Here is a 14,609-nt window from a genome sequence, read left to right on the forward strand (position 1 = left end):
CCCCTTTCTGCTAAGCAGGTGTCTTTTGTGAGTCTTCTCAGTACTGCTGAGAAAAAGCCTCCCACAACAAATAATTTTTGGCTTGAGCTGTTTGTAACAGTTGGGAACAGTGGTCTAAACTTGACTTGTCTTGATCAGGTCTTTCCTTGACTGAAGGGTTTTGGATTTAGTTGGGCAAAGCAAAAGCATGTTAGTCTACCAGGCAGACTAGTGTTTTTCCTGTGCTTGCTGACTTAGTCTGTGTGTGGCTATATATTACCAGCTAGTGTCCAGTGCCAGGTAGACTTGAGACATACCTACCAGATTATTCCTGTCCTGTTGTGGAAGTCATGGGAAGAGGTGCAGATGTGGTGTATGTGACAGGTACCTGGTGGTTGGAAGTGCCCAGTTCTGGGGAAGAAATGCAGGTTAGACTGGAAGCCATTCTACTTTGATGCTGCTCCCATAGCCTAGACCTGTGAGCTATTTGTTAGCAGTTATAGCTTCAGTGTTGGCGATAGTTCTTAAATCAGTTTGATTTGGTTTCTAGTTTTCATATTTTCTGGATTTGAAGAACTTGGTAACTTGATTAAATATGGCACAAAGTGAAGTAGTGAAGGTTTCCTGGCAGATGCTCCAGCTGCAGCAGGCTCATTCATTACAGGCATCTGAAGTTTGAGCTGAAGCCCTGGGAAGACTACAGTTGGCTGACTAAGCAGGGATCCAGGAAGTCAACCACTTTTTCCAATCTATCTGTATCTGTATCTGTATCTGTATCTGTATCTGTATCTGTATCTGTATCTGTATCTGTATCTGTATCTGTATCTATCTGTATCTGTAACTATCTGTATCAGTTCTGTATCAGTAACTGTATCTGTATCTGTTCTGTAATTGTGTAACTGCATCTGTATCTGTTCTGTATTTGTGTCTGTATCTGTATCTGTTCTGTGTCTGTAACTGTATCTGTATCTAGAAAGCAGGTTTCCTGCAGAAGTCAACTGGGCTTAACATAGTGTATAGAAATTGCATCTTTGATTAAACAGATGCTTTTAATCTTTATAATACACATATATTTAAATTAATTACCACCTTTCAGTCCTTAGGTATGATACCTTATTTGAATTTGGTATGGTATTGGCTGTTATTTCTGAGAGTTTTCCAAGAAGTAGAATCAAGCTAGGAGTGGTGTATGCCTGTGAGCTCAGCACTGGGAGACAGAGACTTCTGGGATAGAGGTGTGCATTCAAATACAGAATCAAATTTTGCAGACAAATTTTCATCTGCTTGGTGTTAACTAAGAGGTGTCAGTGGAGTGAACTTCATAAACGTAGAGAAGTAATGTACAATGACAGTTGAAAGACAGGCTCTTTAAGGTGGTTTCTAAAACTGTTTTGAAGGAGTTTGTGCTCTGCACCAGCCTTCTAATTCCTACTGCTGTTAAAGTTAAAGACTTTTAAAAATTATTTTATGTGCATGAGTGTGTTACCTGCAAGTATGCATATATACCATGTGTATGCAGTGCCTTGGATTGTAACCCTTCAGGTCCAGGGGATCTGGAGCTACAGATAGTTGTGAGTTGCCAGATAAGTACCAAGAACTGAATCTGGGCACTCAGTAAGAACAACCAGTGCTCTGAATCTTACCTCTTTTTCTTTCTGTGTGTTGAAGATTAAACCAGGTCCTTTTACATACTGTCACTGATCTATACCCCCAGCCTCTGAAACCTTAGATTACAAAAGCTTTGACATGTGCTGGAGAGATGGCATGTGTGTGTGTGTGTGTGTGTGTGTAAACATTTATACACAGACAGACATGTACATTTAAAAAATTGATTTTGAAATGTTTATAAAAAGGAGGAAAAACTTGTGAGAACCTTCAGCAGGCTGGTATGTGTGAATTGGGAAATGGAATTGTAGCACTGCTTTTGCTTACCTTGAATCATAAAGAGAATGTTCCAGAAGGGGTTGTTTCCACACAACAAAATGTTCGTTGGAGAGTCTTTTTCTTAATTGATGAAACTACCAGAAGGAATCATTAAGAGTTTCTAAAGTACACTGAAATATGAAAAAACCCATATTTTTGCATGTTTGAGTGTTTGGCCTGTGCTTGTGTATATCTGGTATACACAGAGGCCCAAAGAGTGCATTGAATGTCCTGGAACTGGAATTAGAATGTGAGTTGCCATGTGGATGCTGGGAACTGAACCTGGGTCCTTTGCAAGAACAACCAAAGCTCTTATCCATGGACCAGCTCTCCAGCTCCAGTGTGTGTAACTATTTTCTTGTGTCTGTATGGGGTGGGGGTTCACCTTTCCTGTGTGCTTCGTGCCTTCTTCCTCTTGAGTGATGAGCTCCCACGTTCTCAGTTTTCTTGCTGTGCCCTAAGCTTGTGACATGGCTGAAAGTTTGGGCCACATCTATAGCTGGGCTCTCAGGCTTGTTAAGAGGTTAGGAAACACAGTAAGCTGTAGTTAGCTGTTCTCACCCTGATACATTCCTTGTTTCCCGTTAGAGAAAATATTTACAACTACTCATGGCTGACAGAAAGCTGTGTGAACTTTGCTTCATTAAGAAGTAGTTGAGGGGCTGGCAGAATAGTTTGGCAAGTCAAGGTCCTTGCTGCCAAACCCAGCTACCCAAGTTTGACTCCCAGAAGGCACAAGGCGTAAGGATAGAAATGATTCTCAGAAATGTTCTCTCATTCACTATGCATGGTCAGAACCTCACCACACACATGAACTAACTTGAAGTAACTAGAAGTAATACAGTATCAGGAAAAATCACACCACACAAACTAACTTTAAGTAAATAGAAGTAATGAACAGAATCAATATATTCCTTCTAATCTTCTTTCTTTCTTTTCTTTTCTTTTCTTTTTAGTTTTTCCAGACAGGATTTTCCTGTGTAACCCTGGCTGTCCTTTGTAGACCAGGCTGCCAGGTTGGCTTCAAATTCAGAGATCCACCTGCCTCTGCTTCCTGAGTGCTGGGTGTAAAGGTGTATACTACCATCACCTGGCTCAATAAATTCTTAATAAATAAATGAGTAAATAAAAAGTAGTTGGATACCATGAAGGAATTGGATGATAATGACTTCTAACTAATATGGACACCAGTAGACATACATCAGAAGTGGGACCGTCTGCTCTGAATAACACCCTTGAAATTGTGTTTTGTCTTTTGTTTCTCAGTTTGTGAAACCACTTGGCTAGGTCTGGAAGCAGCTTCCTTGACCCCTACATAGGCTGCCTTTAAAGTAACTTAGCATTCACTTCCTGTTACTTTTATCCCTCTTCTACACTTACAGGTGTCTCTTCAGTGGCAAAGAGTGACTAAGTAATTTGTCCCTTGTCACTGTAAGGGTGTCACATTCTTAGTTTACTGTTTGCTTTGCTACTGTTGTTTGGTGAAGGATATGACTGTAAACACTTCTTTCTCACATGCAGAATGGCTCTCCGAGGAGGTAATGTTAATTGCACAATCATAGATTGAGCTTTCCAAGCATAGGAGTGGGCACACCTACACCTTTTGCAGGAAGTTGCCCATCCCATGGAATCTACTTTGAAAACCATTGTAGAGCTCTCATGAAGGTTTTAGACATATAAATGTTAGAAATAAGCTAAAATGTTACAGTGATTAAGAAATGTATGGTGTGTATATTTTGGATTTCACTGTATTTTCTTCTTCAATTTTCCTTATTCTCTAGTTTCTTGGTATTTTTGTAATTTGAAAACCGTTTGGTAAAAGATAATTCTCAGAAGTGCTTCTTCCTTTGGAGACTGGGCCGGGGGAACGTGTAGTAATCCATGCAGGACAGCCATACTGTTGTTTCCAGGAACTGCTGTACTGCGCGCGGTGGGTGTGAAGAACTCAGACAGAGTGCCGGGGATTTTGGGCACACTATACATTTTTTTGGGCAGATGTGAATACTTCTGAAAAAATTGTTTTGCTCAGTTGACATTCCCATCATATCTTGGGAGATTGGATGTATTGAGTGTTTCTTAAGCATGCATTTAAAAATTAGTTTTTATTTATCTCATTTTTGTATGTATGAGAGTGTGTATGGGTGCTGTGTGTGTTTGTGAGTGTGTATGTGTTTAAGTTTAAGAACAGTTTGCAGGCTTCAGGTCTGTCCTACTTATGGGTTCTTGGGATGGATCTTAGGTTGTCAGGCTTGGCTGGCTTCACGCTTGGCAGAAAACACCTTTTCTGCTGAGTCATTGCACTGGCCCACTTAGTGACTTGATTGCTTCATTCTGTAGTTTATACAAAACATAAATGCGTTACATTTTGTAGCTGTACTTGTTTATATACATTTATCATGCATTATATTTACAGTAATTGTCTGTAAACTCTTGGAGATAAACCAAATTCAGTGAAAGTGTTTTCTTGGTGGAGGCTTCAGTGCTGAGCACAGCAGTTTTATTCAAGTGTTAGTTTACATTTTATTTTTCCTATAATGTTATGTTGAGTTTCCATAAGAAGTAGACTAGGAGCTAAGTGAGGACTTGGCTCTGTCTTTCCCCAGAGATTCTTTTCTAGGATGTCATGTCTCTACCCGTACATGGGGCAGGGGCAGCACAGGGTATGTGCTGTGCACGTATGTGCGTGTGTGTGCATGTATGTGTGTTCATGTGTCTGTGTGTGTGTTCCTCTGCCACCTACCTGCACCTCTGTGTCTAACTAACTTAAACTTCTAGATGAGGTGCTTTCAACTCGTTCCTGCCCTTCTTTGCCGTATAAGGCGGGGCTGTAGCTGTCTCAGGACTGACTGTAGTGACATTCATTTTATTCTTCTCGTTTCTTCGAGACAGGGTTTCTCTGTGTAATAGCATTGGCTGTCCTGGAATCTCTCTGTAGGCTAGGCTAGCCTCTTAACACTAACAGAATTTGGAATGTTAGCAGCAGCCGCACAGGACTTAGGGCATGCTCACTTCCCCAGCTCATGTCTGAGATAGAGATTTTCTTTTGTCTTAAGTTTTTTAACTTTTTAGCTATCAAAAGCTAAGTTTTGCTCTGACAGTGTTGGTAGAACCATAAAACCCCAAAGGTAAAACATACCAGGGCACCATGCAATTCTGCTTTTTTCCCTTGTCAGCTTCCCTCAGGTTCTTTGTCTGACCTGCTTGCTTCTGCCTTCCACAGTACGACCTCTCTTTGATATTTTGGGATTGCCTTGGGCTTTCACCTCCGATGAATTTTTATTTTCGGGAATAAGTTCCTTTCCTTCCTCTTTGTGCATGCCTCTCTCTCTCTCTCTCTCTCTCTCTCTCTCTCTCTCTCTCTTTCTCTCTCTCCCCCCCCCCCGTGTCTTTTATAAAATTGTATATGAGAGTATACTGATTTTTATATCATATGTATATCTTTCAGTCTGGCTAAATTAATTTATTAGCCTGAACAGTCGTTTTGTACATTTCCTTGAGTTTTCTATGTAAATGATTTCTGTGATCTTCAAATAAGAAATCTACATCCAGACATGGTGGTACATGTCTTTAACTCCATCATTCAGGAGGCAGAGTCTCCTGGCCTATAAAGTGAGTTCCAGGACAGAGAGACTGTTTCAAACCCCCAACCAAATTACATGTTTTTCTTTCTAATTCTTTTATATATTTTTTCTTCATTGCTGTGGCCAGGAGCTCTAGGATTGTGTTGCCTTAGAGTTGTAAAAGCAGGTACTCAGGTGTACTCTTGTCTCAGGAGAGAAAAAGTCTGTCTTTTCCTTTAAGATTTCTGCTAGTTTTTATCCCTTCCTTCTTCCTTCCTTCCTTCCTTCCTTCCTTCCTTCCTTCCTTCCTTCCTTCCTTCTTTCCTTCCTTCCTTCCTTCCTCCCTCCCTCCCTCCCTCCCTCCCTCCCTTCCTTCTTTTGTTCTTCCTCTACTAACTCTGCTCTCTTGGTCTCTAAAGGTTAGCCTTGGCCATTGTTGAAGCTTGTTTTTCCCTCTTTTCTCTGAGGACTTTGGAGGCTGTAGAACAGGAGTGCACACAGGTTGGTTTTGCTGGCTTCATGACTTCCAGTTTGTGGCCAGTTGTTATAGGGCTAATAATTTTTGTGCCTATTTTGAGCTTTTTTTTTTTTTGTTACTCTGTATTTTCAAGTGGTTTCTTTTTGCAAATGAACACATCAGGCCTATTACATAGGATACAGATTTCCTTGGCCCAGGATTCAGAGACCGAGTTATTACCGTTTTAATCTCAGTGAGTCATTTAATTACACTGCCTATTTCTTCACCTTGAATGAGAAGTGTAAGCCTTCTATAGCAGTTCAAGACAGGATTTCATGGGACAGGAGTGTCTGTAAAGGTTTTGAAGAGGACACCAGTGTGTTGTAACCATGTCCTCTGGGTCATCCGGGATTAACTATTGTGTCTTTTGTAACTAACTTGTCTTGCCCTTAAAGCAATTCCTTATCTCCTCTGTAGGCCATTTGGCCCTGCTTGAAGGCAGATTAGAGAGGGTCAGGAATTTACAGACCTCCAGATTGCTCTGGGTTCAACCTGGCATTTTGGGATACTTTGCAAAGACTCTGCCAAGTGTCTGCTGTTACTGAAATTGTGTCTAGATTCCATCTAGTTCTGGCATGCCAGCTCTATCTCACCTATCTGGGAAGCAGGACTTGGCTTTATGGAATGGAAAATAGAACACCCAGGTCCTTGCAGTTAGAACTGGTAAAGAGCTACAGACAGGAGCTGGGAAGTAAGAATGGTCCAAGTGCAGTAGGGATAATGTAGCTACTTACTGTCCATTTGTATCCACCTCTATTGGCTCTCTCTCTAAAAGCTTATTTTATATGCTTGAGGTTTTGTCTGCATGAATGACTGTGCACTGTGTGCAAGCCTGGAAGCCAGGGGATGGTATGGTTGTGAGCCACCAGGTGGTTGCTGGGAATTGAACCTGCATCCTTTGGAAGAGTAGTTAGTTCTTTTAACTACGAAGCTGTCTCTGAGCCCTCTGACCTACTAAGTTGTTATAGTGCTTCTATGGTCATTGCTGTTGTCTGCTATGAACCTGAAGGCATTTGAAGACGGAAGCTCTGGCTCCTTAGCTTCTCTTAATGTGCTGCGCATGGGAGCCTCTTAAAGCGTATTTCAGAACTGAAAAGAAATGGAACTTTTCTCATTGGTTATTGGGAAAAGTAGAATAAAAGGAGTCCTAATTAACATGATATGGTTGGTTGGTCTTTGGACTAAGTTTAAAGCATTCATTGACCTAACTTATTTAATGAGGTTCAAGTTTCTCTTTCCCATCTAGTGTGTTTGGAGAATACTAGGTTATAAAAGATGATAAATTTATAATAGTTTATAAATTTTGGAGTTATCAATTTATTAGAAATAGTTTTTGCTTTCTTTTCTTTTAATAGAAGTTGACCTTTGGTCATTGATGGCATGTGTAAGCAGCTTTACTTCTGAAAACCGGGAATTTCCTGCTTGTCTCTGCTGAGGGGCTGTGGCCTGAGTGATGCTCACAGTAATTGTTCTCGTAGGGCTGTCTTACTGAATTAGGATCTTGTTGACAACTGCAGCGCACTCTGTGTGTGCTCATCACCCTGTTTGTTCTTGCTCCCCTGTCTCTGAAAGTATTTCTGGTGTCTAAATCATGTTTCCTTCCTGTGACCCAATTCCTTTGCAACCCACAATATTCATTCTGATGCTGTGAGAAATAATTACCGAAACCTTTTACAAAGAAGAGGAAGTCTGCTTGAGTTTTGTTATATCTTTTCTTTGTGTTACTAACCTTAGTTAATTAAAAAATTATTTTTTATGTCTGCATGTATGTTTGTATACCATGTGTATATTATCAGGGGAGGTCAGAAGAGGTCTCAGACCCTCTGGAACTGGAGTTACAGACAGTTGTTAGCCACCATGTGGGTGCTGGGAACTGAACTCTGCTCCTTTGCAAAAGCAACAAGTGCTCTTAATCATCAAATGCTCTTCATTGCTGAGCCATTTCTCTAGTCCCCTCACTCTTCCTTGTCAATGAGCCACCAATGTTGTCTAGTGATTGAGGCTGTCCTTGAATTCCTCCAATGTACTTAACTGTCAAATACTTCCCTGTAGAAAGAATCCAATACGGCTTAACATTTTCTTTTTTCTGCTACTTAAAACTTAGGTTTAAATGAAGTAATTCTTATCATGGTTAATTGAGTAGATCAGTATTCAGGACAACCTGTGATTTTGGTCCATATGCTTTTCTGGGTCTTTCCTTAGAGCAGGGTCCCAAAAGGTCTAAGTAGTTTGATACTGGCACTATTGTTGTTCTCAGAATAGTTTTAGGTTAGCCATCTTGTACTGGTTGTTGAAAGCTGTAACCAGACAGAATAAGCTTTTGTTTCTAGATAAGCAGTGGCATTATTTAAAAATTTGTGCCACCCTTTGTAAACATTAACAAGAGGCAGCAATACCAATAGCCTAAGCAAATATACTTAAGAGCCTCTTTAGAGAGTTGAGAGAGAAGGATGTGCTTGCCCACAGCTGTGGGAAGTGAGTCATTGTTGGTGGCTGTCAGTCACTTCTGTTCTCTGCAGGAATTAAGGCCTGCATTGGGGCTGTGTAACATCAATCTCATGGTTTCTCTGGGTAAAGATTTTTATTAGTAAGAATTCCCTGAGAGACATTAGAGCCTTTAAATGTTCTCTACTGCTCTTGACTTAATTAAAGGAAAAAGTATTTTAATTTTTTGAAAGAACAAATATCAAGTGTCCATGTGAAATGTATGGTCAGGGGAGGACCAGGATGGGTTAATATGGAGCTAGTACCTGGGCCCATGGATAACAGAGAGCCCAGGGCTACAAGAGAAGCTCTGTGGTCATTGTGCTGTTTAGAGAATAGGAGAAAGGCTATTTACCAGTGAATGAGAAAGACTTAATGCCAGAGGTGGCAGGAAGCAGTGGACCTATATTTAAACAGCAGGAGATATGGAGAGGTGATTGAGGAGCTGTGGACAGGTGACTGGGGAGCAGTGAACGGACTGAGGAGCTGTGGACAGATGCTGCACAGGCACATGATAGAAACAAGAACTTTGGATTTGCTGGAGCATTCACCACAGAAAGGCTCATAGTTGTCACAAAGCTTGTATGTATTCTTGTTTTTTTAATGATTTTTTGACATTTTCATGCTTGTATACTTGTATATATACTTATATACAATAGATTATGTATACTGTATATATATAACACACAGTAACAATACATTGTATACAGAGTTTGAATATAATACAGTGACAATACATTGAATACACAGTGCATATACAATACAGTGATGATACATTGTATACATAGTGTATATACAATATACTGTGTATACAATACACAGTGGCAATACAGTGTATACACAGTGTGTATACAATAGATTGTGTATACAATACACAGTGGCAATACAGTGTATACACAGTGTGTATACAATAGATTGTATATACAGTACACCACTATCCTCTCTCACCCCCTAATCCTACCAACTTTTTTCCAACTAGTCACCCTCCTACCCTTTCCACCTTTCTTCCTATTCTTTCTTTTTTCCTTCCCTCCTTCTCTTCCTCTCTTTTGTTTTCTTTACAGGCATCATGTAAGCATCAAAGCTGTGGTATTTTCTTCATTGCAGTGGTTCTGTCCCATCCAGAAGACTGAGTGGTCAGCATACCTCTCTCATCTCTCTCACAGGCTTTCTCTCCCTGTTCAAAGGGTTCTCTGGGCCTTGGAGAAGGTGATCGAGATGTTTGGGGCTGAGTACTCCCTGTCACTTTCTCTCATCAATTTGACTGGTTATGAGCCTTCATTTGACTGTTATCCACTGCTGAAGCACTTCTCTGACCAAGGCTGAGAGCTTCACTCATTTGTGGTTATAAACATAAACATTTTGAAGACTGCTTAACTCTCTTTTTTCAAGACATCAGTAGTGTGGTATCCCATAGAACCTGTGAGCTCCCTAGCTGTAGGCCTTTTTGATTAATTTTCCAGGGCTAAACTTATGTTCCCTCCTATGGGGTGGACCTTGGATCTAATTAGGAAGCAGTCTGTTACTCAAAAGTACGCATGACTGTCTTGGTTGGATCTTCCCAGGCAGTTCAGTATTATACCACCCAAAGCCTATAGCTACAAGTCATCTTTTCTGACCTGCCCGTGTAGTACCTTCTGGTGCTGTAATCACTAGCCAGAAAGCAGGAAGCTCTCTATCTATGTGCATTATAGAGTGTGTTCAATAGCATCTCACTGTGTAGTTCTGGTGGCACTTAGAGTGTTGACAGTAGCCTGTGGAGTTAAAGAGTCTCTAGGGGCTAACTAGCCACCAACTCATGAGGAGCTGTCCTACAACTGGCACTGGGATTTTGGTTTGAAAATCTGTGCCCCTGGTAGCAGCTGTAACCACTTGTGCAGAGATTGCCATTTTGGCTCTTTTAAAACCAAACAAAGCTGGTGCTTGTGACTGCTTACCTACTAGAGTGCTTTAGGTGCTTCTCATGCTATTCTGCCGGGCAGTGTGATGCTGAAGGGTGGTTAGTGTGGCCACTTCATCGTACAGGTAGTTAAGAAATGTGCCTACATAGTGGGGTATGACCCAAGACTAGTCCAGGAGAGTGCCTTGCTCAAGGTGGTGTTCTGAGAAGTGTGGCAAAGCTGGATGCTTCAAATGCCCAATGTCTGCAGGCTGGAAGGTCTTTTTACAACGTCCTGTGTGGGCAAGAGATGTCATCTGGTACAACACCTGCCTCATATGCTTGAGACCCTCGGTTTGGTCCCCAGCACCAGGTAAATCCTACAATTGGTTCTCTGCGCTCATAATTTCAGTTCTTGAAAGGTGTAGTAGTGTCAGGAGTTTAAAGCCCTCTTTAGCTATGTAGTGAGTTTTGAGGCCAGGCTTAGATGAGACCTATCTCAAAGTGAGGATTTGAGCCTCGTTCTCTTTTAAATTGCTTGTTTCTTGCCTTTGGAATGATGTTTACCCTCATTTTTTGCACCCAAATTTTTGCTCATTTAAACACTCTTTGCTCCTCCAATAATTACTTTTCTTCCTGGGGCTTTTTGGATCAGACAAGAAGAAGAGCACCCCTGGGGCTCCACACCCTTGGCCAATGCTGTGCGTTCTCAGGGAATGGCAGTTTTTATCCGCTTCCCTTCTTCCCTTTCTTTTTCTTAGTCAGATTGTAAGAGACTTGGAGTCAGATTGTGTCCTTTTGTATCTGTGGCATTAGACTGTGCTGTTGCTGTGTAGGGATTGGTTTGGTCTGACAGGTAGGGAGGCTGGTGAGATTTCAGAGGTGCTCCCTTGCTTCTCTGCCTTCTTGTTCAGATGGAGGTGTTTGAAACACCCCAGGAGTGGCTAAGGAGAGTGTTGGCCACTCTCTCAGAGGAGACCAGTTTGGTTCTGGGTGCCCAGTACCTAGGTGAAACCTCACTCTAACTAGTTTAAGGATTTCTGATGTCTTCTGGCCTCCGTGGGCACTGCACTCATTTGCATATTACATGTAGGCAAATATATCTCACCCCCCATCTGTAAACGAAACTCAAATCTTTTAAAAACTAGAAATACCCTGATAAGATAGATACAGTAATTCATGCTACAATGCTTTGAGTTTCCTGTGAGGGTAAAGGTAGAGATTACTACGGCTTTTGTGTGGGACTGTGTAGTTGGTTGTACTTCATGGCAGATGACACAGCAGCTGAGAGAGCAGCAATGAACCATGACAGGGATGGTTCTTCTACTCGACTCGCTCATGAGATGGAAGACCCTGTGCTCACATGCTACACTTAGCATAACCATTTTAGGTATGAGAAAATCTCTTAGAAGCTTTCATTTCTTTGCAGAAAGATGTTTAAGGAAACCTTTGCCATGCTGTGGTTTAGAGTTACGATAAGTCCCTAGCACATGCAGTGTGAGAGAGAATCAAATGCTTAGAATGCCTTTTTGGCGGGAAAGTGCTGCTAAACCAACAAGCCCATTTGCTCTGAATTAGACATGGCCTGCAGAGATTTTTTACAGTCTTGAAGTCATGAGGAACTTTATATTTAACAAGCATGTCGCTAGTTCTCATCCAGTCTGGGGTTTCCATTGGCTGCCTCCCTCAGAGGAGCAAGGTCTTTCAGTGCTGTGGTATTGGGCTTGTGAGTTTGATCCAGTTTCTCTCTTTGTGGAAGAACAGTGTGATGTGGGAATTAGATGCTGGGGAGAGGTAGGGTTAATTGCTTGTGTAGAGAGAAAGTGATAAAGACTCTTAATGATGGAGGAGGATGCTGGAACCCAGACAAGTCTGTTAAGATGTGTCTCCAAAATGCTTCTGAGCTGCATTAAGTGTTTGCTCCAGCAAAACATTATAACCTAAGTGAGTCTCCAAAGAAACCAGAAATTTCAGCTTTACTTATAATTAGGTATATAGTATCAACCTCTGTATAGTTAAAATTTTCTGGTTAAGCCTTTTGGCTTTTGGGCAGGAGGAGGCAATGGTGAAACTTTGGTTGTTCCGAATCCCGGTTTATCCGACACCAGCTGCCTCCACCATGCCGCCCAAGTTCCACCCCAACGAGATCAAAGTCATGTACTTGAGGTGCACCGGAGGTGACGTCGGCGCCACATTCGCCTTGGCCCCTAAGATTGGTCCTCTTGGTCTGTCTCCAAAGAAAGTCGGTGATGACATTGCCAAGGCTACCGGGGACTGGCAAGGCCTCAGTGAAACTGACCGTACAGAACAGACAGGCCCAGAGTGGTGCCCTCGCCTCTGCCCTGATCATCAAAGCCTCGAAGGAGCCACCAAGAGACAGGAAGAAGCAGAAAAATATCAAACAGTGGAAACATCACTTTTGATGAGATTGTCAACATTGCCCAGCTGATGTGACACCGGTCCTTGGACAGAGATTTCTGGAACTATCAAGGAGATCCTGGGGACTGCACAGTCTGTGGGCTGCAATGTGGATGGCCGCCACCCTCATGACGTCACAGATGACATCAACAGTGGTGCAGTGGAGTGCCCAGTTAGTTCAGAAGCAACAAGAAATTATTTCAATAAAAAACTTATCTTGATAAAGATTTTTCTTCCTGGTTGATACATTAAAAGACAGTAAGGAGAAAGCGACAACATTAATTTCAACAATTATATAACTGTCGTGCAAACATGCAATCAGTAAATGAATTATATAGATAATTCATATACCTTTGTGTTAAGTCTTCCAAACCTGTTGTAATTTTATACTTGTAACACATCTTGCTTTTGAATGGTGTCATTTCTAGTGGCTAAAGACTCCCATACTGAACAGTGTAGTGAGTGTATCTGGTCTATGATGGAAGCATAGTAAATATCTGTTAAGTAAAGGAGGGAATTGAAAAGAGGAATGGGGAAGAAAGGCAGAAAAGGTAAAAGAAAATGCTGGAATGTAGAGGGGAGTGAACAAAGGAACATTCCTCGTGTGGGTGTTCTGGTATTTCCTGGCAGAAACAGTGACTAAATGATGTTTGTAAAATTTGAGTTGCATATTATTTCCAAATGTGTTATCTTGTTGATACCAACTTCCACCAACATTGATTTCAGGCTTGTCAGGTGTGCTGCCTTCAAGGCTTAGACTGGCTAATGGTGTAAGCCAGGTAGTTTCCTCTCACCACTGCACATTTTCCCTGGCTTCCCTTGGTCCGCCACCTTCCTGAGGGCTGGTGTAGCTTCTCAGATATGGGCAGATAGTCAAGATCTGCTGAGGGAAAGACTGTTGCTAACACGGAGGACTTGACATCTGGCAGCCAGTCTTAAGGTTTGTCCTTAATTCTCAATCAGAATGGTGAGTACCATTTAGGACAGGTGCGTGCTGGCTTCTGTGGACTGAGGGTTACAGAATGCTCATTACACCTGGAAAAGACGACCTGAAGAGTTGGCTGTGCATGTGCTTCTCTATAGCTGTATATAGAGGTGGCTCTGGGCCAACCATTGACCAGAGCGAAAGGCCCGATAGTCTTTTAGTGCATAGTGACTGTGACTGGATTTTGTGGCTTTGTTTTCTGAGCCATTAGGATGGTTGGGTTGGCTTTTGTCTTTGTTAAATAGAATTGTAAAACAGATACCTTTACATGATTATTTTGTTTTGATTAAAGTGGTAAAGATAGAGCTAAGTTAATTCTTAGAACAGTGTGGTGTGGAAATACTAAATCATGACTAGGAAAATGGGTCACCATCCTTATAGGAGAGATGAATTGGTATGTCGAGATGTGTTAGTTGAGATATTAATGTATAGCACATACTTTATACAGGATATTAATAATGATTGAGGTTGTGACAAACTGTAGTTTATAGAAAATTACAGTTATTGAGAAAAGAGAAGTTCAAAATGTAAGCTTTCTGTAAATCAGAAGTTATTGTACAATATTTTTGCCACATTTGCTTATTTTGAAATAATATACTGCAAATTTGAAAACACTAAAAAATTATTTGGTTTAAAATAAATATGCATGTCTTTGTCATAGCAGAATCTGTTGGCTTGATTTTTATTATTAAGGTATAAGCAAAGACGTTAGTTCCAGCTTACCTTGTGTGTTTGAGAGCGCATCTATGGGAGTCATACTTGCCGTAGACAGCCATGTGAGTGCCTTACCTGCTTGTGCACCAGTGTTTTAGCAGGGGACAGAATTTTCACGACTTTTTCCTTTCCAGAGCTGAATGTTATAAG

The 14,609-nt window shown here is 41.4% G+C and overlaps 1 pseudogene across 1 annotated transcript; it reads left to right on the forward strand.

Moving 5' to 3' along the window:
* The first annotated feature begins 12,461 nt into the window (after positions 1-12,461).
* LOC308417623 (large ribosomal subunit protein uL11-like) lies at positions 12,462-13,004 on the forward strand (annotated as a pseudogene). Its single transcript has one exon. The product of its transcript is annotated as a large ribosomal subunit protein uL11-like (transcript).
* Positions 13,005-14,609: the final 1,605 nt, after the last annotated feature.

This window comes from Micromys minutus (genome assembly GCF_963924665.1).
Source record: "Micromys minutus genome assembly, chromosome: 1".
Taxonomy (NCBI): Eukaryota; Metazoa; Chordata; class Mammalia; order Rodentia; family Muridae; genus Micromys; species Micromys minutus.